The sequence below is a fragment of the Myxocyprinus asiaticus genome, chromosome 30, assembly GCF_019703515.2.
Source record: "Myxocyprinus asiaticus isolate MX2 ecotype Aquarium Trade chromosome 30, UBuf_Myxa_2, whole genome shotgun sequence".
Classification (NCBI taxonomy): Eukaryota; Metazoa; Chordata; class Actinopteri; order Cypriniformes; family Catostomidae; genus Myxocyprinus; species Myxocyprinus asiaticus.
This window is the reverse complement of record NC_059373.1, coordinates 30,966,728-30,992,799: the sequence shown is the minus strand read 5'-3', so window position 1 is coordinate 30,992,799 and position 26,072 is coordinate 30,966,728. Positions and strand designations below refer to the sequence as shown.

Genomic DNA, 26,072 nt, shown 5'->3' with positions numbered 1-26,072 from the left:
TTGACCACCAGCCTGTATGGACGCGTCTGATGACTGCTTTGTGAGACTTTTTACTACAGTCAACTCCAGGCATATGTGCAGACAACACGCACAGTTGTGTACATGTCTGCAAGGTTACAAAAACTGGGCTGCACGCAGACAGTTTGTGCAGATTGTGCTGATAACAATTTTAACATTTCCTGTCACAAGCACTGTGCACTAGATGTAGCAGCTTGTGGAAAACCAAGGTATACTTTTGCCTTAAGGAAACATCCTGATTAAAAGAGAACCTCATAAGTGACTGATTTTGTTCATGGGCAGCAACCCCATGTGTCATGCCAACAGAACTCCTAACGCAAAGCACGTTTTCAATTGTTTGGTGCTTGCATGTTGCTAGGCTAATGATGCAATACTCTAATAAGTATTAAAATACATAGCACACACAAAATTGTGGTACAATAGTCCCAGTTGTTCTTCCAAAAGAATGGGTCTTAAACACATAAGGCCCTTTCCCAACTACAGTCCTAGTACTTTTCCCTCAGTAACTTTCTAGATGAAAACTCTTACAAGGAACAGAACACCCGAGGAGACTTCTCCACTGTTGCATTCGCACTTTTATGACTCAACATAAATTACTGTACTGAAATGCTCACTCATTGCAGTAACAGTCACGCAATACTTTCCTCATGTAAACTAAATTTTATGACAGTTTAGTGTACAGTAAAGTTCAATTACCAACTCTCGATAAACATCTGATTATTTATATCCAGCTTCCCAGGAAAAAGTTGATGTAGTAATCCAGAAATCACTTTTAAAAAGGGCTTTAGTACCACCAGTGAGAAAGGCCCTATAATCATCTTGCTTGGCCGGTACCCTCCCAGCTCTGCTCCTGGACATGCGAGGACACCAGTGTGTGCACACGAGGAGATAGAAGCCAGCTTCCCTGGGAGAGGCATGCTCTGCATTTTTATGGCAGCAGTGATGAGGCATTAACTCTATTTACATCAGGTGAGCCTCATCATCAGCTGCCCAAATGAGGCTTATTAAATTGCACCCCTCCTCTCTCCAGCCCACTCCTTAAAAAGGCCTCTCAAAATCAATTCAAGGGTGCAAATATCACTCCTTCACAAAATAAATTTATTTCACTGGCACATAACCATATAAGTGATCTTTGTGTGACATATAACTTTGTTTCAGCAGCTCTGAATGAATGCTAAATCCATTATTCATTTGCATGCAATACATTCTTGGTGTCTTAACAACCGCATGCCTGTTTGTGCCCCCCTCCCCTCCATTTGCATATTTGGATTCAGGCGCATATTAACCTATATGCATGGGAATCAAATTCCTAATTTTAGGAGCTGTTTTTTGTTTCACTGACATTAATTTTCTTTCATTTTGCATTCTCTCTTTCTTTCTGACACTGTCAAAATTTGCCAGGTGACGGTGGATGCAATGTGACTCCTGATTAGTTGCTCTGGCAACCTCCGGGAACATTCACTAGTGGCCATGGCAACGGCTGAAGCATGGAGCCCGGCAGATTATTTCGATTTAGAACAGGAATGAGAATACAGAAGCTGCTGGCATACCACAACGTCATCATGAAAAAAAAGCTGTTGCTTGTTAATAATCCTGGTGCTTCAGTGGTATGTGTATAAGTGTGACTTTTTTTTCTGCAAGAAACATATCTCAGCCACTTTAGAAGAAAACAGACTGGCAGAGCAGGAGTTGGGGAAACTGGTTAGTGTGGAGGGGGAGACAGCTCTAGGCAGCAGTACCTCCAAGCAGTTTTCCATTATGCTTATTCCATAGAAACCAAAACCAGAAAAACGGGAAACATGGAAAGCAATGAAAGCATCGGGTGTTTATGTGAGAGGATGCACATGGGAATGTGAGAATGCACACATGTGGAGTTACCAAAGCCGTTTTTCACTGTGGTACACTATATATATATATATATATATATATATATATATATATATATATATATATATATATATATATATATATATATATATATATATTATTATTATTATATTATCAGCATAACTTTGAGTAAGGTGTTGAATTTAAAAATTGACATGAATTTCAGACAGTCTTTGTATAGTCTCCCTTTTGCTTTAATGACAGCATGCACCTGTGCTGGCATGTACCCCACAAGTTTGTGCAAAACCTGATGATCCATGTTATTCAAACATGATCTGAAAATGTTCCAAAGAGCACCATGTGTGCTGCAATGGGGGCAAGGAATACTGACCTTTAGTACAAATGAGTCAACATGCTCAATGTCACAAATTTGCTTATTTGATTAGCTAACTGTAGTGCAGAATCCTAAATATTTCTTCTTTATTTATGTTGTAATGTTCTTTCTTTCTTTCTTTCTTAAGTTCTTAAGTTTCTAGGTGAATACAGATTTGTGCCCTTTTACAATGCTTTTAAATTTCCTTTAGATGTCTACTGTGCCTTTTGTTGTCTGTGAGATCATTTAAAGCTTTGGTGCAACAATAGTCAAGGTCAGCAGTGGTATTTAGGTATATATTTTAAATACTTTTTTTTTCTGCCTCTCTGAGGTATTGACAGAATTGCTGCTGGTCCACAGCTTGGCTCCTGCACCAGATGCCCATCAGAATAATCCAACATTCAGCTAGCCTGAAGAAATGAGGGTAGAGTAATGGTTCATGTACAGTCTATCTGTTCAACAGCTTGATATATGACGTAGCTTAGTGTGTGGTATATAAATGGAAAAATGCACTTACAACATCAACTTCTGGAGTTCAATTTCATACAGTATTATAAGAGCGTTTTATTTTATTTTTTATTATTTATTTTTTTATGAGGTTTGGAATTTTTGCAGCCCTGTTACCAAAATCTGCGATAAAATTTGCGATAAAATTTGTCTAAATATAGTTTAATACCCTTATTGTGTTTTTATTTTCTAGCAATAAACATTAAAATAAACATTTAATATTCAACACCAGAATATGCATTAGGATTGCAAGTAATAAGTTTGAACCTGCAGTAAATCAAGCTATCCTCAAAAAATTATTTCAACTTGTGCCTCCTTTTCTTTAAAAAAAAAAAGCAAAAATCTGGGTTACAGTGAAGCACTTACAATGGAAGTGAATGTGGCCAATTTTTGGACAGTTTAAAGGCAGAAATGTGAAGCTTATCATTTTATAAAAGCATTTTCATTAATTCTGTCAAAACTCTTGAACTTTAAAGTTGTTTAAATAGTCTTTTTCTGGTTGTTTTAGGGTTTGCTGTTTTAGGTCGTCATGCCGATGAAGTTGTAAAATTGGATGTAATTTAAAAGGTTAGTAAGCGATTTTATCACACTAAAATCACGATAACTCACATATTGTTTACATCGTGTGGCTATACTTTTGAAACAGTGAGTATTTAAATGTTTATGGATTGGCCCTATTTACTTATAATATATTATATTTTCAATAAATTAAAGTTGTTTTTTCTTTTTTCCTACAAATTCTTTAATAACAGGTTTAAATAATGTCAACACAACAATTAACATTACGATTGGTGTCATAATTTTTTTTTGTTTAGATTAGAACACAATTATGACGTTGTATGATTTTTAATTGTTGGATACAGAGGCATTTGATTTGTTTAAAACTACTACATTTAAAACAGTTTTTCATCGAACACAAATGCTCAACTGGTAAACAGCTTCTATGCTTATTCTTTCTGCAGGTCACTTGTTTAATTAAAATAAGTTTCCTGTATCCACAAGTGCAGCAACACCGCTTGTTAAAAATGACCACTGGCCTGAAGAAAATTTCTGGGTTTCATAACTCATCATTATCTCATGAGCGTCTGGACTGTGCAGTGTATGGAAATCTAGAAACTGTGATCCAATCAGCATGCCCACTTGCACATTGTGAAAGGCAGCTGAAACAGTATATGATCATTTTCTCTCTCCTGCTCAGGTGCAAACAGCCGAATCACAGTATGGTTTGTTTTTACAATCGCAATCCGGCTCTTTAGGTGCATTATTTTTTTTATGTTTTATTTTTTTTGTGAGCTAGTAGTTGGTATAAGGGTGAACACCTGTGATGACAGCTTACTTAAGTATGACATGATTCAGTGTGCACTCTCTCAACAACGCTGCTATCTTTGATTGAAAAACTGTGACTGTGCGACCAGCCCCATCCTATACAGAGAAATGATATATGTGAGCCTCCCGCAATTAATTCAGAACATATGGCAGTGGGGTCAATGCTGCTATGGGAATGGAGCCCATCAGCTTTTATATACGCTGAGTGCGTGTATGGATTTATGCATCGACTTTTCTTAATTGTGCTTCACATTAAAACAAAAATCCACTTTAATCAGGGAGTGAGAGGTATGTGTATAAAATACAATGAAATGTAACTCCCTTTGGAGCTATGTTATACACATGGGAGTGCACACGCACACACAAATAGTGCTCACTAAGCTCACATAGACTCCTAAAGACACGTGAAACACCCAAAATGACGTGTTTTGAGTCTCTTGTACAACAAACATTGACTTTATGCTTTATTGATTGGAACGGTACAGGTATCTGCCATAGACTCCCATTGAAGTAGTCTTCTATGGACATAGTCATATGCTACTTGAACGAAAATACCAGTGGCGGGCCGTGCATTTTAAGTCTGGGCCTTCAGTGTGATTCATGCCATTAAGAAAACACAGTTTCACAATGAATAAGACACCCTATGCCTTTGGGCATCACACATTATGTAGCAGCTAACTAGTAATACCAATTGACATTTTAAACACACGTCCACGCACGAAAGCTAGAACTTGAAATGACACTTAATGCTCAAGCAAGCCTAATTTTAACTGCAGCATGACTGTTTTGTGAAATGAATGTCTCCCGAACAGACATTCAAAAATCATATTTTTTCATATGAGTGGTGGTGGTGTAGTGGGCTAAAGCACATAACTGGTAATCAGATGGTTGCTGATTTGATCCCCACAGCCACCACCATTGTGTCCTTGAGCAAGACACTTAACTCCAGGTTGCTCCGGGGGATTGTCCCTGTAATAAGTGCACTGTAAGTCACTTTGGATAAAAGCATCTGCCAAATGCATAAAATGTAAATGTCATATGAATCTACCAATGAGGTCTATAATACCTGAAAAAATCTATCTAATAATATTTGCAATTTAAATGTTGCTTGCAATAAATTTTGTTTCGTCAGGGTACACGGTTATGCTGCGTTCCATTCAAGTTGGATGTGGGATATTCCTACTTGATATCTCCAACCATAAATGCGTTCCATTCCCTGATATTCGGAAGATGATGTTTAAGGAAACAAAACTGCAATGCTCCCATTAGCTTAGCAGGGGTTTGACTCTCATTAGAGATGTCTCCTAGCAACCCAACTGATAAACAGTGCTGCAGCACTAGCATTTGTGCTTCAGGTGTACAAGTATCAAAAGAGATTATAATGTTTTATACACCTGTTTCTGCAGGCATTTGTTAAACAAGCTTTAACATCATGTAATGTGGAAACAAACTCATTTATCGATATTACATAATAAAGTGAATGTTTATCACTTACTTTGTATATCTCCCTGAGTGTCGACATGTTTGTGTGACATCATTCCCCTGCATCTCGGTGAAATCGGAGCTGAGAATTTCTGCACAAACCTACAAGTTGTAATTCTGACTTCAAGATGCATTCCATTGCACTTTTCCTAGTAGAAATTTGTAAAATCCGACTTTCCGAGTTGAATGGAACGCATCACTACTTTTCAAAACTTGATCTGACACTGAATGCTCAAGCAGTCTAATTTACACTTTGAAAACTCCTGATGTTGCTATAACAAAAAGCACTTACCAATTTGCTTGAAGTGAAAATCAGTCCTCCTTTCCAGTTTAATAAATTAAGCAATCACACGGTCATGCAGAACATCTCGTGTTTTTAAATCCATAAGGATATCTTTCTCAACGGCAATACCAGCAATGACAGCCGACTCGTCAGCAAGATCTCACGCTCTTTGCTTTCAAATTACATACATCACTTAAAGCGTGATTGTGTCACTCAAGGCCAGCTAGAAGGCCTCGACCGGGACATATCCTAAAGATCACACCCACCAGGAACAAATAAATCAATTTGATTGGCTGACGAATCTGACAATCTGACTTTAGTTGCCCATTCATTTGCACTGTTGAGGGATTCTGAAGAAATTCTGAAGGCCTGACGGGGTGGAGCTTAGACTCACATGCTGCTTCGGGCATGTGATTTGTGAAACAGCTGTCACACTTTGCTTGTAAGCATCAAGGAATAAATTCTGACTGGATAAACTTTTCGTTTTTCTCTATCTATTTGTAGATTAATTAAGAGTGGAAAGCGATTAAAAATACATAGGCAAAAAGGTGATTGAGAATGAAAGGATGAAAATATTGATTTATTTGGCATGTTAGGCAAGCAGAGAAGGCTTTGCTGGCCCTGAGAATTCGCCACTGGAAAATACTATGCACAAATATCACTAAAATATTGAAATGCACAAACAGTAATATGTAATATTTAGATTTGTTGTACGTATACATTAAATTCATCATTGCCACATTTATTATAACATTTTAGGGGAAGCTGTGCTTTCTGTGTAGTCTTAAAGCAATCGCCAGTGCTGGAAATGCAGAATGCTGTAACTATACATTTTGAAATTGGGTCTCTTAGACCAGAGGTTTTTAAAGTGGGAAAATTCCAAGGGAAATTTCAGAAATGTAGAAATATTTGTAAAAATGTTAACACACCAAATTTGTCATATTAGTGCTCCATTCTGCTTTCTAAAGACTTAAGATTTATACAGTGATTTATAATATTGACAGCTATAGTGTTTCCTTAACGACTGTCACCTTTAACGTGCTTAGTAGCTTTATGTTTTAGGATGGGGGTCCCTCACAATGGTAATATCATATTTGGGGGCATCAAAAAGTTTGAATAAAAAGTTTGAAAACCCCCATCTTAGAATATAATATGACCTGTGACTGACGGGTTTGGCTCAGCTATGCTCAAATTCAGAGAAAACAGTTAGTGAGTAAAGAGTGAGATTTTTTTTCTATTATCCACATTTGGCTGGACAGTTAAACAATTTTGAAGCCATTTCTTTTCAGTTTCAATGTTGGCATAGTTATTGTGTTTTGGCTTTGTAGGGCAGCATAACTGTGGTATCAATTTTAAATAATCTCGCCCGTAAATGGCAAGTAAAACAAAAAGAACTGTGGTTAGTTGCTATATTTGTCAGTCAGACATACTCTTCCTGTCTAAGTGGGTGGTTCTTGGCCAGAATAGGCTGCAGTGTGGACCAGACCTTATGCCATTTAGTCAAAGGTCTGTTTACGCAACACTACCCGGACCCCCTTACATTCCAGTACTACAGCCTGTTTGAGGTATGCATCCATAGTGGAGGCTAACATAGTTCTTTTATGAGCCTCTCTTTGAACTCCATCCTCTCCCACTCCACTATGTGCTGTTTGTCCTGCAGCTGTGCATGTACACTGTAAACTACATGCATGCATATCTAGAATATGATGTTAAATGTGGCCGAGCTACACAGGGGTGTAAGCATCCATCCCTCCATCTGGGGTGGTGGAGTTTTGTGATGAAGTGGGATGGGTGTGATAGAGGTGAGAAATATCTCGTACAAACACCTCACTCTTCCTCTATGGCCATCACACATGAGCACACACACCCAGCCACCCTTCACAAAAAAAGGTCAAGATAGCCAGCGAGTGTTAGAGCTCACAGGGGTCACACAAACCCACCTTTTGTCGGTGGGATGCCTGATGAAAACTCCCCCTGACAGCCACATCAATAATCCAAATTTCCAACACCCTGCCTTCACTCCCGATCTGCTCAAACTCTCCCCTGCACCACAGCCAAGGAGAGAGGGAGAGGTTGGAGATACTACAATAAAAAATACATGACAAATCCCAAAGGGCAGACTGCAATAAATGTCAGTCCTCATCAGAGAAAGCAGGTTTGTGGCGCGAGCAACTAGTGTAGTAGCGCAAGAACGTAATGGTCAGGACAGACTTAACTGTCTTCTTCTTCCTGGCCTCGTCTCTGACTAACCTCAATAAGGACGGACAGCCTGAACGCCCGTTCTCACCCAGCGTCATGTGTGACCCGCTCCTGATCTGTTGCACAGGCTGATCTATGGCACTTAAGCAGTGTTTGTGACTGGGAGCCTAAATCGGCTTCACACCAAATGCCAGGTATTAACATAGCTGGCCATGACTCATATACAGGACAGTACATCTCATGACAAATGGCGCTCATTGGTGCAGATATACAGTACTGTGCAAAAGTCTTAGGCACATAAGATGTTTCATAAAAACATTTGTCTTAAGATGGTTATTTATATCTGCTACTTTAGTGTGTCAATAGGAAATATACATTTTATACTCCCAAACATTCCTTTTGTAAATAGAATAGAATAGAATAGAAGAACAGGGAGCCCTGCAACAGATGGCATGGCCCTCACAGAGCCCCCCCACTGAACATTGAGTCAGTCTGAGATTACATAAAGAGACAGAATTAATTGAGACAGCCTAAATAAATAAAAGAACTGTGGCGAATTCTCCAAGATGCTTGGAACATCCTATCTGCCAACAACCAAGAAAAGGTGTAAGTAGGAGAATTTGTGCTGTTTTGAAGGCAAAAGTGTTCACACCAAATATTGATTTAGCTCTTTTTCTGTTTACTGGCCGTTGTATGACATTAATTGATTAATGAAAACTATTTATGTCATTATTTTTTTAAGAAATCCTCACTTTGAAAGTTTTTCACAAGTGCCTAAAATTTTTGCACAGTACTGTATGTCTGTTAAAATCATGTACCAATGGGCTTAATGGAAAAGGTTACCTAAAAATTAAAATTCTGTCATCATGTAATCATGTTCATGTTCTGCCAAACAAGTATGACTTACTCTTTGTGGAACACAAAGGTGAATTTTTTAAGATAACCCCGGTAACTCTTTTCCATGCAATTAAAATGAATGGAATTTGGTCCCATCAAGCTGCAAAATAATAATAATAAAATAATAATAATAATAAAAATAAAATAAAAAAAACAGCATAAAATTATCAAAAAGTGATCCATACGGCTTGTGAACTATGTTTGAAGTCTTATGAAGCCATACAATACAGTAGCTTTGTGTGACAAACAGACCAAAAAAGTAATTGTTCACTGAAATTCTTCCCCAGAGCTAAAGCTCTCGCAATGCGTCAAAGTCATTTTCAAGGCAATTAATTTCACTCGACAGCTATTTTCTATGGATACAAGCAGCATAAAAGTAAAGCTCCTATCTATCTACTTGAATGGGGAAAGACTGAAATCTCCAAAATGGTTGGTCAAGATTACAACCAAATAACATATTTCAAAACAGCAGTAAAATCTGACAACAATAGTATCATATAATGTGTTTCACTAGCTCAGAACAGACAAAAAATAAAACAAAAACAAAAACAAAAAAATGTTATTTGAGAGGCTGGTCCAGCTAATGTGCATGTGCGCTCGAGTTGACGGACAGAGGATGTCTGTATCTTAAAGGTGATTATCTCTTTTACCCGTAAGGCGGGATTTCCTTTTCTACACCCGCCATATTGGAAGTTCCAATTTCTTCCATTCATTTTAATACACCTTCTACGTCTCGGGCTAAATAGTCTCTGAGTGTATCAGGTTTGATGTCAATGATGTTGGCATTCACACAAACCAATGGTGTTTGATATCAAATGGTGTTCGACATGCAATTTTTGCCATCCATGAGACTTTTGTAGTCCATTTCAGAGCAATAGGGAAACTGACTGGAGAATAATTAGTGAATAATTACTTACATTTTTGGTTGTTCTGCACATAAAGATATTGTACGGCTTCTTTACATTTGGAATAGAGTACACAACTCATACGAGCAATTTTTTTTCTTTTTTTTTTCTTTGTTTTAGATCTAAGGTTGCATTTTTGTAATTTTGGATCTTGAAAGACCCTGTCCCCATTCACTTTCTGAAGAGCAGCCAAGATATTTTTCAAAAATTACCTTTTTTGTGTCTTCTTCTTTATTGTGTATGCCCATCATCTTTAAAGTCTCTTTAATTTGGTGTCCAGAGGAAACAGATGAACAGTGTGTAACAGATTGCTATAATGATTCCAAAACCACATATTTAGCTGAAGTGGCCATACTTAAATTTAAACAAGATCTCCCTCATTTTGCAGCATTGATTCATATCTGTCATGGGCAGACTCTTTTGTTCTGAACACTGCTTCAATTATTCTAATTGCAGCTCAATTCCCATGTCGTTATGGTAGTATGAATCTTTGCTTTATAACGCAGAGAAAGAGAGTCTGAGAAATGGAGATGGGGGCTGTGCATGTGTTAAAAACACATTTGTGGCTAATGGAAGACTAGCGGGCCGGTGCACTCCATCGCTGAGAACGATGTCTGTTGTCATGGTAGCGACATCTCACTTGTTTCCGTGGGAACAGCTATCTAAATTCTCGCTGACTGAATTCTGTCGATGCCTGAATTTGGTCCCCAGCAAGAAGAAGAGAGAGAGAAAGATAGACAAGGAAGGGAAAGAAAGACAATTTTCCCCTCTAGGTCTGTGAGTGACCTGGAAAAGGCTCATCCTGTTGTTTTTGCCTTCCTGCCTTACTGATGCAGTTCTGATGTGCTCTTTTCTCATGTACTGCGTATGAAGCGCACCAAACATTGGTGATTACGCAGCCCTCAGAGCTAAATGTAATCAGAGGGTACAAATATAGCATCTCCATGAGCTCATATCCATATTAACCAGGCAACAGTCTCTCCCGCGCTGGACCAGCGAGTGCCATTTTGGTTCATGTCAAGATGAAGCAGCATTTCAGAAGGTCGAAGGTTCATTAAAACATAAATATACAACCTTTTATCTTACTAATCAGCCCATCACCCATTATAATAATTAGTGGCTTCCACAGGAGCCAGTGGGAAGAGGTGGGCCACTGATCCGGATGAAGACGTATTCAGATTAAAAGAAAAGTGCTCCATTGCGCTAATTAATTAGGCAAGCTTAAAGATCATGTTAAGAAGATTCTCTTTTCAAGTCTTCCTGCGCTTTAACTGAAAAATTCAGACTGTGGTAGAGGTAGCAGTTCCAACAGGCCCTCTGAGACTGGCTTTTGACAGAAAGACTGAAATATGGATGAGTTGTGGGCATTTGCATACAGAAGCAAATTGTATCGCAGTAAACTGAACTAAGCAACCTATGTCTCAGCGCATTAGTGGCTTTAGCAATATTTGGACAGGGTTATTTTTTTTAACATTTGAGTTAGAATCATTATAGGGATAGTTCACCCAAAAGCAAGAATTCTGAGAAATTATTTAGAATGCATTGCTTGGATGTGGGGGTTTTGAAAGGTCATATGCTCTGGATACATAAATTGTAAACTCTTTGATATAAAGAAGACTTTAAGGAATATTTAGGCAATAAATGTAGGCAATAAATTAAGGTGTGTAATTTCTGTAATCAGACTTCCCTTATTGATTTGTTTTTCATTTTTCATCGGATGAGATGCCAGCAGTACTTGAACCATCATCTGTTATTTTACCTAGAAACTTGGCAAAGAGGTCTAAATCCATAATGAAGGTGAACCAGGGAGTGCAATGAGAAATGTATCTTTAGTTTCAGTATTGAAAAGTCAAAATAAATGAGTAGAAGGGCTGTGCAAAAAGTGACAGCAGGCCCTGCTCTATAAGGTGGGCCTATATTACAAAAAGGCCTATCTGGATAGGGTTGGATTTCTCAGGGACTGAAAAACAGTAATGTGCTCTGTATTTTTTTTACTGAGGTTGTGTACAAAAAAAAGGAAAAAAAAAGACAGAAAACATTTGATTAGGACATGATTAAAAGCTGAATTGTGTCATTTCTGCACCACTAGTTGTCCAAAAAGGAATAAAAAAATAACAAAAACTTCTAAAATGCCCACCATCTGCCGATGATCAAAAAACAGAAAGTCCCACCCAGAACTCATGTCATTGTTTGAGTCAGTGTTGCTTTGTTAGGCTGGACGGGTCACTCGAAACAAACAGATGAATGTCTCTCGCCACAGAGACACAGTGCTTACAGTTTTCGAGAAACCAACGAATGGCTTACTTATAGTTGTCTCTGCATATTAAGCATAGGAAAAAGTATTTTAACATCCAAAAATTTACACATTTTGCCTTTAATTTACAGAGTACGCCTGTGAAACTCAAATTTATCTAATCTTCTCAGGGAAAATTTGACCTGTCTGAATAGTGCTTTAGTGTAATAACTCAGTGGCTAATAATTTCTTCAAACTGAAACATCACAAATCGTTTGCTACAGTAATACCTGGACCTTAATATTTAGTCTGTTCCATTGCTTTAAATGGAAGAGATGGAGAGAAAGATGTGGCGTAATGCATGACGAAATGAATGAGTAGATATTGTCATCTTCCCTTTAGGGAGAGAAAGATGCCAGACACCTCACCCACAGCTCAGACTAACCCCCCTTTACACTTTCTGTGTTTTGAATGTGTGTTTGTTTGTGTTGTGTGTTACTCTGTGAATTTGTGTGTGAGAGGGCATCATGGGGCCTTGTGATTGGGAGATTTGTTTGTGTAGCGACAGAAAAATAGTTTTTTCAGTATGGTGAAGTATTGGTTGAGCTGCTGTGGGTTAGAGACAGGCATGTTATTCTCTAAGCATGTTGCTGTCTTCCCTTAAATTTCTCTTTTTTTTCCCATCTGATTCTTTTGTCCTGTCACACAATCATTGTGTTTCTCTGTGCCATCATCACATTATTCCTCTGACGCTCATTGTGTTCTCTTATGTGTTTCTTTGTGCATGTGGGCTTTAATGTGCCAGTATGTATATGTGCACATTTGCTTTAGTGTGCATCTTTACCTGAAATGAGTACAGAGAAATCATAATTCAGTACAGAGCAATGTAGTGAAATAGGTGCAATACACTGTATTGAAATAAATCAGTATTGCGTGTATGGAAAAGAATCAGCACAGAGCAAAACAGTATATAGAAATGTATCAGTACTGCATATTGTACAGAAATGAATTAGTACTGAGCAATGTATTGAAATGTATCTGTACTAAGCCAAAATTGAATTAAGGGATAGTATACCCAAAAATGAAAATTCAGTCATTAATTAGTCACCCTTTTTATTTTTGGGTGAACTATCCCTTTAAAGTGAATTATTTCTAAACAGTGTATTGAAATGAATAAGTACTAAACATAGTATGCCTAACAACAATGGACACATAAAAGATAAGATAACTTAATTATTTAATAAAATAAATACAATTTATAAAAATCCCATACATTTATTTAATATTTGTAAATTGACTTAGTTAAAAATATGTGCAGATTTCTGACAGAGTAAAAAATGGAAGAACAATTTGGGAGAATAATAACTACAAATTACTAATATGATTGTTAATTGTGATTTCTGAAACCAACAACCTGCAGTGTCAGTTATATGCAGGCGCTCATGTGGGTGAGATTCATCTACAGAAGTAAAGATTTTCTCACACACACACACACACACACACACACACACACACACACACACACACACACAAAAAATAATAATAATAATCCATTGTTTCCCACCATAACCATCAGCTCTGATCTCACCGACCCCTCGCTCTGCGGATCGCAGAGGATACATTAAACAGCTCTGGGGGAACTACAGCAAACATGGTAGACCAGAGCCTCTTAATCATGTTTATTCTGAGGTCCAATGCTGCGTCTTCTGCTCTACTGCACTGTGGGAAGAGTCTGCTGCTCTAGCTCTTTATATTTTTAGTCAAAGATCTCCTGAAGTGAGATGAAAGTCCCTCTCAGTATGCTGACCGTAATGAATCAGCTTTAATGGATCAGCATTAAGGGAGTTTCCAAACAGAATAACTGTGGACATTCAAAAGAATTGTTAGTGTTAATCAATTTAAACAAGTTGCATCTTGATTGTAATTTTGGGTGAGCTCCCTCTTCTAGTGAGTCAGCTATTTGCATTTTTCATTTCTTGAGACTTCACAGAACAAGCTACCATCTAGACACGGCCATTAAATCCATCCATTTTGTTGGAGCCATTGCCGAACGGTTAGCACATATGCTCCAGATACAATAAGCCTTAATGCTCATGTGGGAGATGCAGGTTTGAACCCGGCCTGGCCACATAATAATAATAATAATAAATAATAATAATAATAATAATAACTGTCTCTTGCATCTCCTTGTGTTACCACTGTTAAAAATGAAAACATGCAGTTGATACCCTATTGAGATATTTCAACTTAATCTGACGCTTAAGAATGATTTTTGTTGGTGTGACCTAATATACTGTGTACACAGTATATACGTATATTTACACACAGTAGAATTTGCAGACATGTACTCTTGACATTTTCTCAACCAACTTCTTGAGGTATCACCCTGGGATGCTTTTTAAACAGTATTGAAGGAGTTCCCATCTATGTTGGGCACTTATTGGCTGCTTTTCTTTATTATTTGGTCCAAGTCATCAATTTCAAAAACTTTTTTTTATTATTTATTTATTTATTTATTTAATTTTAGTTTTATAATCAAATAAATTAATATGGTAGCACAATTATATTTTTGTCTACAAAACTAATTTCAAACATTTAAGCATACGCCTTCAGATCAAAAGATTTTTAAAATCATGAGAAACATTTCAGTCAAGTGTTTCAAAACTTTTTACTGGTAGTGTGTGTGTGTGTGTATATATATATTTCACTGTATGAAGCATGTTTGTAAGTTACCTGACAATTTTTTTTTTTTTATTATAATTATTTTACAATGTTGTTTAGGCCTGATTAGAAGCTTCTCATTTATGTGTGTGACAAAAGTCATCCATTTTGTGTCTAGGTGGACGCATCTGATCTCCAATCAGCTGTGTAGAGACACAAGCACCCCCCCTCTTGACCCTGTTCCCTGGTAAGGGGCTTACGACAAGAGCAATGGAAGCTTGTGGCGTTTGATTGATGGAGCAGAGTGACAGAATGTGTGGAATTGGCCCTGTACCCTGTCTGTCACTCACTCGATGTTGTGTCAATGTAGTGACACTAGGGGTTCGATCTTGAGAGCCCCAATCACCTTTGCTTAAAATAGAAAAGGCCAATGAGAATTGGCGAGTGGAATTTGCATGCCACTCTCCACCCCGGACATACGGGTATAAAAGGAGATGGCGTGCACCACTCATTCAGATTTTTTCTTCAGAGCCGAATGCATGCTTGTGTTCATCCTCTCACTTTTGCTTACACTGCTGGATTTTACAGCGCATATCAGCAGTCACCCTCGCACGGGCAAGTGTAGTGCTTCCCCTGGGCACTTCGGCGGCTGAGTCTACGGGTGCTAAAAGAGCATACTCAAAAGAGTTTATTTCCTTCTAAAAGAGCTCGCGGAAGGACATCTTTAAAAAGATGGCAAGCATTTGCACTACTGGATGTGGCCGTTATCTCTCCCCTATGGACAGCCATGAAATCTGTCTTGAGTGCTTGGTGGCGCCAGCACGCCGAGGCAGCTTTCGTGGAAGGGTCATGTTCTCATTGCGAGAACATGCCCATGAGAACGCTGCGGTCGCGGCTCACTTCATTCTTCATGAAGCAAGGAGCCACTGCAGCTGCTCCCCAACCTGGTCCGTCCCGGGCTGATGCTGAGCCGGCCGGGTCAGCAAGCACCGCGGGCGATCTGGATGTGGACATGGGAGCATTTCCGCCGGCTCAGCCCCCGCGGACCTCCCATCCCCAGCATGCTCGTTCTATCTGGAAGAGCTGTCGAGCGACGCAGGCAGCCCGCCTCAGGGTGGGTTTAATGTGTCGCTCGTGGTCACAGCATCGGAGGGTGGGCTTCTGCTATCAGAAGTGGACGAATCTTATGAGCTCCCGCCCATGGGCGGTAGAGAACAGGATGAGGCGGATGCTGAGATGGCAGCCGTGCTTGCCCAGGTGGCTGCGAACATCGGGCTAAAGTGGAACCCTCCACACTGCCCTGAGCATTTGCGGCTAGATGATTGGTTTCTGGGCTCAGAACGCAACTCACGGCCGTGCCCTGCCCCGGTACCTTTCTTCCTGGAAGTGCACGAGGAGCTAACGAAGTCATGGAAGGCAACTTTTTCTGCCCGTACACGCATTGCGGGCTCATCCACTCTGACTAACCTCGACAGCAGAGCGGCTAAGGGATATGTCAAGCTTCCCCAGGTAGAGCGCGCTGTAGCGGTGCATTTATGCCCGCAGGGTGCAGCCACCTGGCGTGACCGACCAAGGCTCCCTTCCAAGGCCTGTAAGTTCTCTTCCTCTTTAATGACGAAGGCTTACAAGGCCACAGGTCAGGCCACTTCCGCCCTGCACATCATGGCCATCCTGCAGGTCCACAAGGCCAAGGCGCTGAAAGATCTGCAAGAGGGTAGGACCAACCCGGGGCTACTGCGACCGACCTCGCCTTATGTGCGACGAAGGTCAAGGCGCTTGCCCTGTGCCAGACGATATCCACTCTTGTGGTCCAAGAGCGGCACCTGTGGCTCAACCCTGCGGAGATTTATGACGCCGAGAAAGTCAGCTTTCTCGATGCGCCCATCTCCCTAGGGGGGCTTTTTGGTGACACCATTGAGGATTTCGCCCATCAGTTCTCGACGGTGAGGAAGCAGACCGAGGCGATTAAGCACATCCTGCCGCGGCGCGACTCGGCCACACTCAGGCCTCCGAAGTGATCCGGTGATCTCTCAAGCCCCACCATCACCCTTGGGCCAGCGCGTGGTGAGTATTCCATCGCCGAGTGCCCTCTGGGCCTCGGCACCCACGTGGTCAATAAAAGAGCAGTTTCCTCATTCCCTGGGCCAGCACACTCACGACGGCCAGGCATTGGAAGTCTTTCCGGTCAATCAGGCAAATGCAAGTTCCTCCGTCGAGAGACAGCCGGCGATCAGGTAAGTGTGCTGGTCTCTGGGGTTGCTCGCCCGCCCCAGTCATGGCCACCGTTACGGGCTTGTGGAGCAGCACGTCCATCCTGGGCTGTCTTCCAGATGGGGTGCCTGCTCTGCCTTGCCGCGAACCACCCTGCCCGAGCATAGTAAGTCCAGTTGTCCCCTTGGTGCTGCTGTCGCAGAGGCTGAGGCCTAGTTAGTGCTCTCCAGCCCCTCGTGGTGTCAATACCTTCGCGAGGTTTTACAACCTACGCATAGAGCCAGTTTCAACCCAAGTGTTACACGGTAACAGCAGGTAGGCCAGGCGGCCGATTGGGTGTACCGCTTACATTGCGCCTTTCCCCTTTTTCAAAGGTGATAATGTGTGCCTTTTGTCCACAACAGTTCCCCGTATCTGGTGAACCCCGGAGGCCTCTTTAGATCTTAAGCACTGTTCGGTGACAAACTCGGTGGAGTTATGGCACCAGGCCCAATACTCGTGGTATGCCCCTTTTCAGGTGAGCCCGTGTGCTCGGGCTCAGTGCTCCATACGTGGTGATTCCCCGTAGGTGAACCCTGTGTTTCCCCTCGGCCACTATTGCTGTGTACCCTCTCTGTAGATAGGGTCCTCCATTGGTATCATTCCATATGTGAACTTCCCTGTTGGTAAGTCCATGTGAGGTATTCTTCACATGTTAACCTCCCTCCGGTAGGATGTGGTCTCCGTAGTGCCCTCCCTCCTGGAGAGGGAAGAGCACTTCCCAGCGCTATTCTAGAAAATGCTTGGTGGGAAATTGCTTAAAAGTCTCCACCGGTAGACTCCTTGGGTAAGTGCCTCCTCCCCCCTTAACGGGACTAGGGAGATGCCTTACCTAACTCACTGGAAAGTCATGACGTAGTTGAGCGCTCACTACGAGGCACACAGCAGCTTGCCCATGTCCACTCTTCCGTACCTCATGACACGGTTCAGCACCTTCTGCGTTTCCTATAGGAACCCTAGTGTCACTACATCAACACAATGTCGAGTGAGTGACAGACAGGGAACGTCTTGGTTACTGATGTAACCTCTGTTCCCTGATGGAGGGAACGAGACATTGTGTCCCTCCTGCCTCGGTGCTGAGCCGGCCGCTGACATGACCGGGACTCTCTATCGGCTCCTCAGCATAAATCTGAATGAGTGGTGCACACCATCTCCTTTTATACCCGTATGTCTGGGGCGGAGAGTGGCATGCAAATTCCACTTGCCAATTCTCATTGGCCTTTTCTATTTTAAGCAATGGTGATTGGGGCTCTCAAGATCGAACCCCAAGTGTCACTACATCGACACAATGTCTCGTTCCCTCCATCAGGGAACAGAGGTTACATCAGTAACCAAGATGTTCCTGATGGTGGGGTCAACCCTGTCGTGCTCCCTCCAAATTCCAACTATGACAGATTAAGGACTGGGCCAATAGGGCCAGTGCCCCAGGGCCTCTGACTGTCCAGGGTCTAAAGCGAAAAGGATGGGTGTGGTTGCCAGATACTTGAAATTAAATCACTAGCCAAATGTAAAATTATTAAAGGAAGACGAACAAGGATTGAATGTGTACCACTGACTATTGCCACAATATAAACTGGTTCAGTCAAGACCACTTCTGGCAAATTAATACTTGTCTTGAATACTTGAATTAATACTTTTATTGACTAATAGACAATTGAAGCAATCTGTTGATGTTGATAGTGTGGTTCTAACTGGAAAATCCCCGCCCGTCCATGCAGCCATGCATGGACAGAGCCAAGACAGCAGCAAATAAAACTCTCCCAGGGGTAACAGAACAGATCCAGCAGAATTATTACAACATTGTACAATTTCACATTTGTTTCTGACAAATGCAACATGGTACAATTCTTCATTAGCATAATATATTTTAAATGGACACTGCACAAGATGCAACGACACATTGAAGATTTCAGACTGGCAATTTATTGTAGTCTAAGAGTACATAATTAGACTGATGCTAAGAAAAATTAAAGACATAACTGTCATAAAAGACATGGAGCTGGGGATGAAAGAGGGTGTTAAGTGCAGCTTCCATACAATGGAAAGGCAGCTGAGATGATTAAATAAATGGAGGACTTAAAGAGAATTGCCCTAATAAGTGTCTGATTTGTATTGGTAGACGTCATGATCAGCTGAGTGTCAGCTGATTGCAAGCTTGACTAATGTGACCTGCCTAAACTAACGCTACGCTTGATTTGGGTAAAGTTTGTCAAGAGAAACTTTGATATTGGCTAGACAAAGCCAGGCCTGAAAGTTTAAAATAGTTTAAATTAAAAAGTTCCATAGAAAGAAGGGGCTAGACCTTGTGCGTGTGTATGTGTGTGTGTGTGTGTGTGTGTGTGTGTGTGTGTGTGTGTGTGTGTGTGTGTGTGTGAGTTTTGACAGTTGAAGTTTGAAATCACGATCATTCCGAGTCTTGACACATTGAACATTCCATCATTAGAAGTCTGTGAGATTTTTAGCCATTTTTAACGTCCACTAGGGGAAAACCGCAAGTCGGATCTGTTAAACAAAAAACAAACCAAAAAAAAAAACTAAGTCAGAACAGTCTGAAGGTCTGTGCCAATTTTGGTGGATGTCACTTGTAAGCTCTAGGAGTTAATGTTAGAAATGTTGGTCTTGGTTTAGGGATTTAGTAAAAACCCTAAATCAAGTCTGTAGTATGTTGTCAAGCCAGAAATGTTATCTGTTCAACATTTGTAACTTTATTTCTCATGTTTGCCATGCAATTTCTTATTATTTTGATACTGCATCTTCCAATTGCGACAAACAGAATCGTGCCACAGGGGCTCATAGGACCATAATCCTTTTTTGAACTTCAACACCAGACTGGAGGCTTGCTTACAGTGGAACTTATAGTGCTTATTCATCAAAGTTACAGTGGCCTAATGTTTTTTATAGCTTCCACGAGTTAATGTTTATTTACTACAGCATATCCGTTAAATAGTTAATGCAGTGTATTTCCATTATGTCTTATAGGAAAGCTCTTATCTTTCATTGCACTCTGAGGATGTGTGTTTGGCCGGGTTGTAAGCTCTTAAGCATTAGCAATTAGCTCCCTCTCTTTACTGATGTCCAGTGGCCAGTTAATCTTACAGTGTTTATTCATATGGTCTGTCCATCAACTGATTATAGACTTTACCTTTTAACTGTGCCTGGATGAGCAGATTGAGACGGATTACTAACGACAGAATTAATAGCAATTTATGAGCTCTGCCCTGACTTGTTGAAGCCTTTTAGTGTAAGCTGTAGCCCATGGCTTTTTGTGTGATGCTACCTGCGTCATTGAAACTGCATAGCCAGACCTTTGACTAAATGGCTAATGGTCTGGTCCACATTACAGCTTATTCTGGCCAAGAACCACCCACTAAAACAAATGAGAGAATCTGACCGACATGATTAGCGACCAACCAATGTTTGTTTTGCTGAACAATTGTAAAGAAAACACTAAAAAAATAGCAGAAAATATGTATAGACTATGTGATCAGAATTTTTTCTCCATACTAAAGTAATAAGTACTGATTATCTCACAGGCTGACTTACATACAGTTCAGTGCAGACAGTTCAGTGGGCGTGCAGTCTGAGGCTCAGCTACTCTGTCTTTGACTGACAGTCGGGGTCCTTTGGAGTCTTTTTTAGTGAATGATGATGTAAAAAGAGCAGCAGCTCTCAACTGGTTTGCTTCAGGACACAGTTTTAAATTGGACATTTTATGAGTGGCAACTCAACACATTAAAATGTGGTAACATCTAAATGAAATGGTTTTATTCAAGTAAAAAAAAAGTATTTAATATCACATCAACCTGAATACACTCTAATAGACTAAATTGATTGTTTATTGTACAAATTTGAATTTCGATTGTTTCATGCACTCGGTGGCCGATAATCAGCACTCAAAACACAATGGGTCTCTAACCATCCTTACACGTTTCTGTGCATAAAACCTGTACAAATGTTTTCACGAAGAAAAGACAATTCATCAATATGTTCACTTAATTTTTTATTCTATATTTAGGATAAAATTTAGAACCAATTCAAACCACATGTACGAGAGACGTCTTTGAAATTCTAAAAGACCTTATGCAGGCTCACGCTCCCTCATATAGAAAAATCCAGATTCATTAACATTGGGAAAAAGTAAGGGTAAAAAAAAAAACATTGTGTGCATACCCAGCAAACACAGAATGTTCCCATAATGTTAGTGTATGGTTCTTGTTTAATTATTTTTTGGGGAACCAATTCCTAATGTAGCTGGTGGGCTGAAAATAATCACCACATGATACAAAACATCTTTTGGGGTTTTATTCTGACAGCTGTTTATAAAAAATAATAAAAATAAAGAAAACAGCTGTCGATGGGGCTGTATATATATATATATATATATATATATATATATATATATATATATATATATATATATATATATAAAAGATAGTAAAATGGAAAATGGAAATGTAACACAAAAATGAAATATGGTTCAACGAAATACGGTAGAGGCTAATGTCAAAAGAAGATACAAACAGGGCACTAGCCTGCCCATATGCTTCAGCATACATCACCTTAATACATGCTTAAATAACTCAAAGAATTGTATGCAATTTTAACCTGGCTTTAAGGACATACAGTATATAACAGTTTAAACAATAAAATTCTCATTACACATATTTTCACAAATAACACGTTATTACACTTATTCACTAAACTGGAAAACTGGCTATAAATCATTAAATAAGATATGATTAATTCTTTTTATTTATTTATTTATTTTTTATCCCCTTTTCTCCCCAATTTGGAATGCCTAATTCCCACTACTTAATAGGTCCTCGTGGTGGCACGGTTACTCACCTCAATCTGAGTGGCAGAGGACAAGTCTCAGTTGCCTTTGCTTCTGTGACAGTCAATCCACACATCTTATCACGTGGCTCGTTGTGCATGACACCGCGGAGACTCCCAGCATGTGGAGGCTCATGCTACTCTCTGCGATCCACGCACAACTTACCACACGCCCCATTGAGAGTGAGAACCACTAATCGTGACCACGAGGAGGTTACCCCATGTAACTCTACCTTCCCTAGCAACTGGGCCAATTTGGTTGCTTAGGAGACCTGGCTGGAGTCACTCAGCACACCCTGGATTCGAACTTGTGACTCCAGGGGTAGTAGTCAGCATCAATACTCACTGAGCTACCCAGGCCCCCAGATATGATTAATTCTAAATTGACATGCCCAGTCCTCACATGTGCGCACCAAATGTGGTCAGACTCCACATATGCAATCCATATGCATCCTTCAAAAATTATCCATAACAAACACTCAATTTTAACATACGACTCTTCTGAACACATATTTATTGTAATTTATCAGCATTTTGTATAAATGTGATATTTAAGAAGAACAAAACCGGGAGCTCTCTTGCACTATACAAATTCTCACGTTCTAGCCAAAACATGTGTGTAACACAAGAAAGCAGGTGTCGCAAAACTCTTAAATGGGCCACATCCAATTAATGACGAATTAAATTACATGAAATTACTTCACTTGGCTACACTTACAATTCTTTTTAGGTTTTATTTTTTAACAACAAAAAACTGGTTACCAAAATGGTCTCACTTTATATTTGGTGTATTTAACTTCTATATACTAACATTAAAGTACATCCAATACAATGTGTTTATTGTCTACATGTTCAGCAAAATTCTCACAAGAACCACATTTGCTGCTACTGATGTTGAGGTATGGGGCTAGGAGAAGGGATATGGTTAGTGTGAGGGTTAGGGTAAGGGATGGGGTAGGGCAGGAGTATTTAACTACATTTCCAAGAGGTCCGATCTCTACATTTCCTTCCCAGCAAAGGTCTAGATAATAATACGTATACACAGTTTCTGTAGTCATATCTGGCTATGAAATTATATACTATGTATATTTTTTTAATAGTCTTTTCAAAACTGTGCAGGGATGAGGACTTCAGGGGCCCAGAGACAGCCAAAGTAGTGGGGTCTGAGGGATCTTCTACCAAAAGATACAAATATTTCATCAAGACTTCATCAGTCGAGAGCACTTGACAGATGAATATTAAAAGATAAGATCAACAGTTCGTTTTGAAGCTGAATGACAGCGGTCCAGTTTTTTGTTTAAATATTTTTACTTTCAGAATATATATATGTATGGGACATAGGAGGCCTTTTGACAGATAAAAAAAAAAATACACTATGGGGGTTCAGGGGTGTTCCCTGAGAGAACATTTATAAAAATCTAAAAGTCTGAATGGACAATTTTTACTGTATATTTTCCTTAAAGTGAGAATCTACTAACAAAAACAATTTATATAACAACAGTGAAGCATTAAAATACTGTTTGCTTAATTAAAGTATAAATAGGCTTTCCTTGCCATCTATGCCATAATGACATTTCTGATTCATTTTCACAAAATTACAACAAAAATTTGTTTGTTTATTATGAAAGGCTCATAACATGCTGATTAATAAAGCTAAATTTAGACAGAAAAAATGTTAAAGGCGGCACGTTAACTTGTCCTGACACAAACCTGGCTTAGCTGAACCATCTGAATCACACATCAGACAGATGAAGTTAGTTTCACTTTGCTTCATTTTTGTTTTGTGCAGTGTGTTAAAGCGAAAGATGCCAGTATCTGTAGTGGTGTCTCGGAGAGGCAACGTGCGTGGAGCGGCAATAAAGCACGTTCAGAGCTAGGGAATAAAGCGCATAGCACTGAACGTGCTTTATTCCTGCTCTAGAGATAAATATTTCTCTCGCGCGCTGAGCACACTTTATTCCTGCACCACGCGTGTATACACGTGCTTACACGATCACTCAGCCAGGTGTCAGATAATACATAGATTTAGATCTCAGTCTGGAATGAATTGTCCTTTGGTCTGGACCTGGACTGGAGTCTGCCTATTGAGTACCCCTGGGGTAGGATTTGGTTTAGGGATAAGATTAACAGTGTAACTACAGATGTAATTAGTCTCCCTAACACTGTTTGAGACACACTCTCTCAGTTTAAGTGTAGATTAAAGACTCATCTATTCAGCCAGGCATACACCTAATTTATCCCTCAACTCATAGTTATGCTGCTTTAGTATGGTCTGCTGGAACCAGAAACACTTCTCATATTCTATAACTCTGCTTTAAGCTGAGTGGCATCTGCGCTAATATTATTATATTTGTTTCCCTGTCTCAGCCTCGAGATACATATCCTGATGTTACCAGAGCCTGCCAGATTCAGCTCCGGTTCTGCTTGATGTCCAACTCCCACTGCTACGTGTCGCTGAGTGATGACGACTAACTGCAGCCTGTGCCAGCCAGACATCACTTCAGCTTACTACAACTGACTTCACAGAGGATGAACTGATGCCAACTCCAACCACAAGACATGGAATACTTTGTGTGCCACTGCGTGAACCTTGGATTTAGGATGGACCTCACCGAAATGATCTGCTAGTTGAACTGCGATGCACCTCACTGATCTCTGCCTGCATCACCTTAGTCAAATGATGGACTACACTCTTAAAATGGAATACACAGACTATCAAATAATTGCCAACAAAAGCCTTCATTAGCCAATTAACAAAGGACAATGCACCTATGTGAACTTCTGCAGTTAATCCAGGATGGACTTCAAAGACATTAGTCATTAACTTTACAGTTCATACAAAATCTTTAACACTGAGCCTTAACACTTACTTAGTTTACTAATTTTAAACCCTGACTTGCACTACACATAAATAACTAATATTGACATTATATTCATGCTGTTTAGCCAGAGGGGAACTGGCCCCAACAGTGAGCCTGGTTTCTCCCAATGTTATTTTTCTCCATTAACCAGCATCTTATGTGTTCCTTGCCACAGTTGCCTTTGGCTTGCTCACTGGGGTTCTAAATACAATTATTATTATTTATTTAATTATTTATTTTATTACACAATTCTCTTGACTCTAAGACACTACATATATTACAGCTTGGTTTTCTATAAAGCTGCTTTGAAACTATGTTTTGTAATAAATATATAAATAAATAAATAAATGCAGGTAGTTTAAATGTAGGTACAATGCAACAACACGTAGGTACAAAATAAGTACATTGTATCAAATACTTAAGTACATAGTTGTTCAAGACACCTTATATAATGTGGGTCCACCAAAATTCTGGGACGCATTAGAAGCATGGCCATTGACACTGACAACAATAGATATGGAAAGTGTTTTCTTCTCCCTTTGAAAAGCTTAAAAAGCCTATTTATTTTGCTGTCCTTACTATCCTTGCTATACTTATCATTCTGGTAAACAGCATTTTATCATTTGCATTTAGCATTGTTTTTTTCCCTGCTGTCCACGACCCTGCAACCAGTTGAGGACCACTAAAAAAGAGGAAACTCATTCCCTGACTGTGGGTTAAATGTGTGTGTTAGTGTGTGTAAGTATGTGCATTTATGACCTCAAATACATGTATGTAAACATGCCTATCAAACATGAAAAGGCAGAGGGATGGTGAAAGAGAGAGAGAGAGAGAGAGAGAGAGAGAGAGAGAAATGAAAGAGAGTGAAAGAGAGCGTTAGAGGCAGAGATCAGATATTGTCAGTCATGCGGTCTGTGTGTCAGACATGGCCATTCACGCTAGATTAGACACATTACTCTGCACAGTGGATTTGCTTTGCCTTGCTGATGTACACACAGACAGACTTCTTTCTGCATGTTTAAATCCACAGTCTGTGTAGCTGTATTCATTGCTCAGACCCCTACAGAAGAGCACTGTGGCTGTACCATTGTATAGCAATGGTATCAGATGGAAATAACATAGTACTTGATTTTTACATGGTATTTCAAGGTACTTCAAAAAATACGATGGTATTGCCATGGTACCATATTGTTCATGGATTTATAGATCAAATATATGTTAATATCAATGATATCAAGCACCATTTGTTCTTTCATGTCTTGTCACCAAATGTGACACATCAAGGGTTGCCAAACATGATGGAAGGGAGTAAAGGAAGAAGAATTTTTTTTTAACTCTGGGTGAATTATCCCTACTACATATTATTGTATCTATTACATCTGATCTGTGAAGTTTCACCATGAGTCAACATTTATTA

General features: G+C 39.8%; 1 long non-coding RNA gene across 1 annotated transcript; it reads left to right on the top strand.

The window, feature by feature from the left end:
• The first annotated feature begins 1,425 nt into the window (after positions 1-1,425).
• On the top strand, positions 1,426-24,284 carry LOC127421279 (uncharacterized). Its single transcript, XR_007893973.1, has 4 exons — positions 1,426-1,625; positions 2,550-2,642; positions 3,234-3,292; positions 24,162-24,284. It is a non-coding gene; the product is annotated as an uncharacterized LOC127421279 (long non-coding RNA).
• The last annotated feature ends 1,788 nt before the right edge of the window (positions 24,285-26,072 follow it).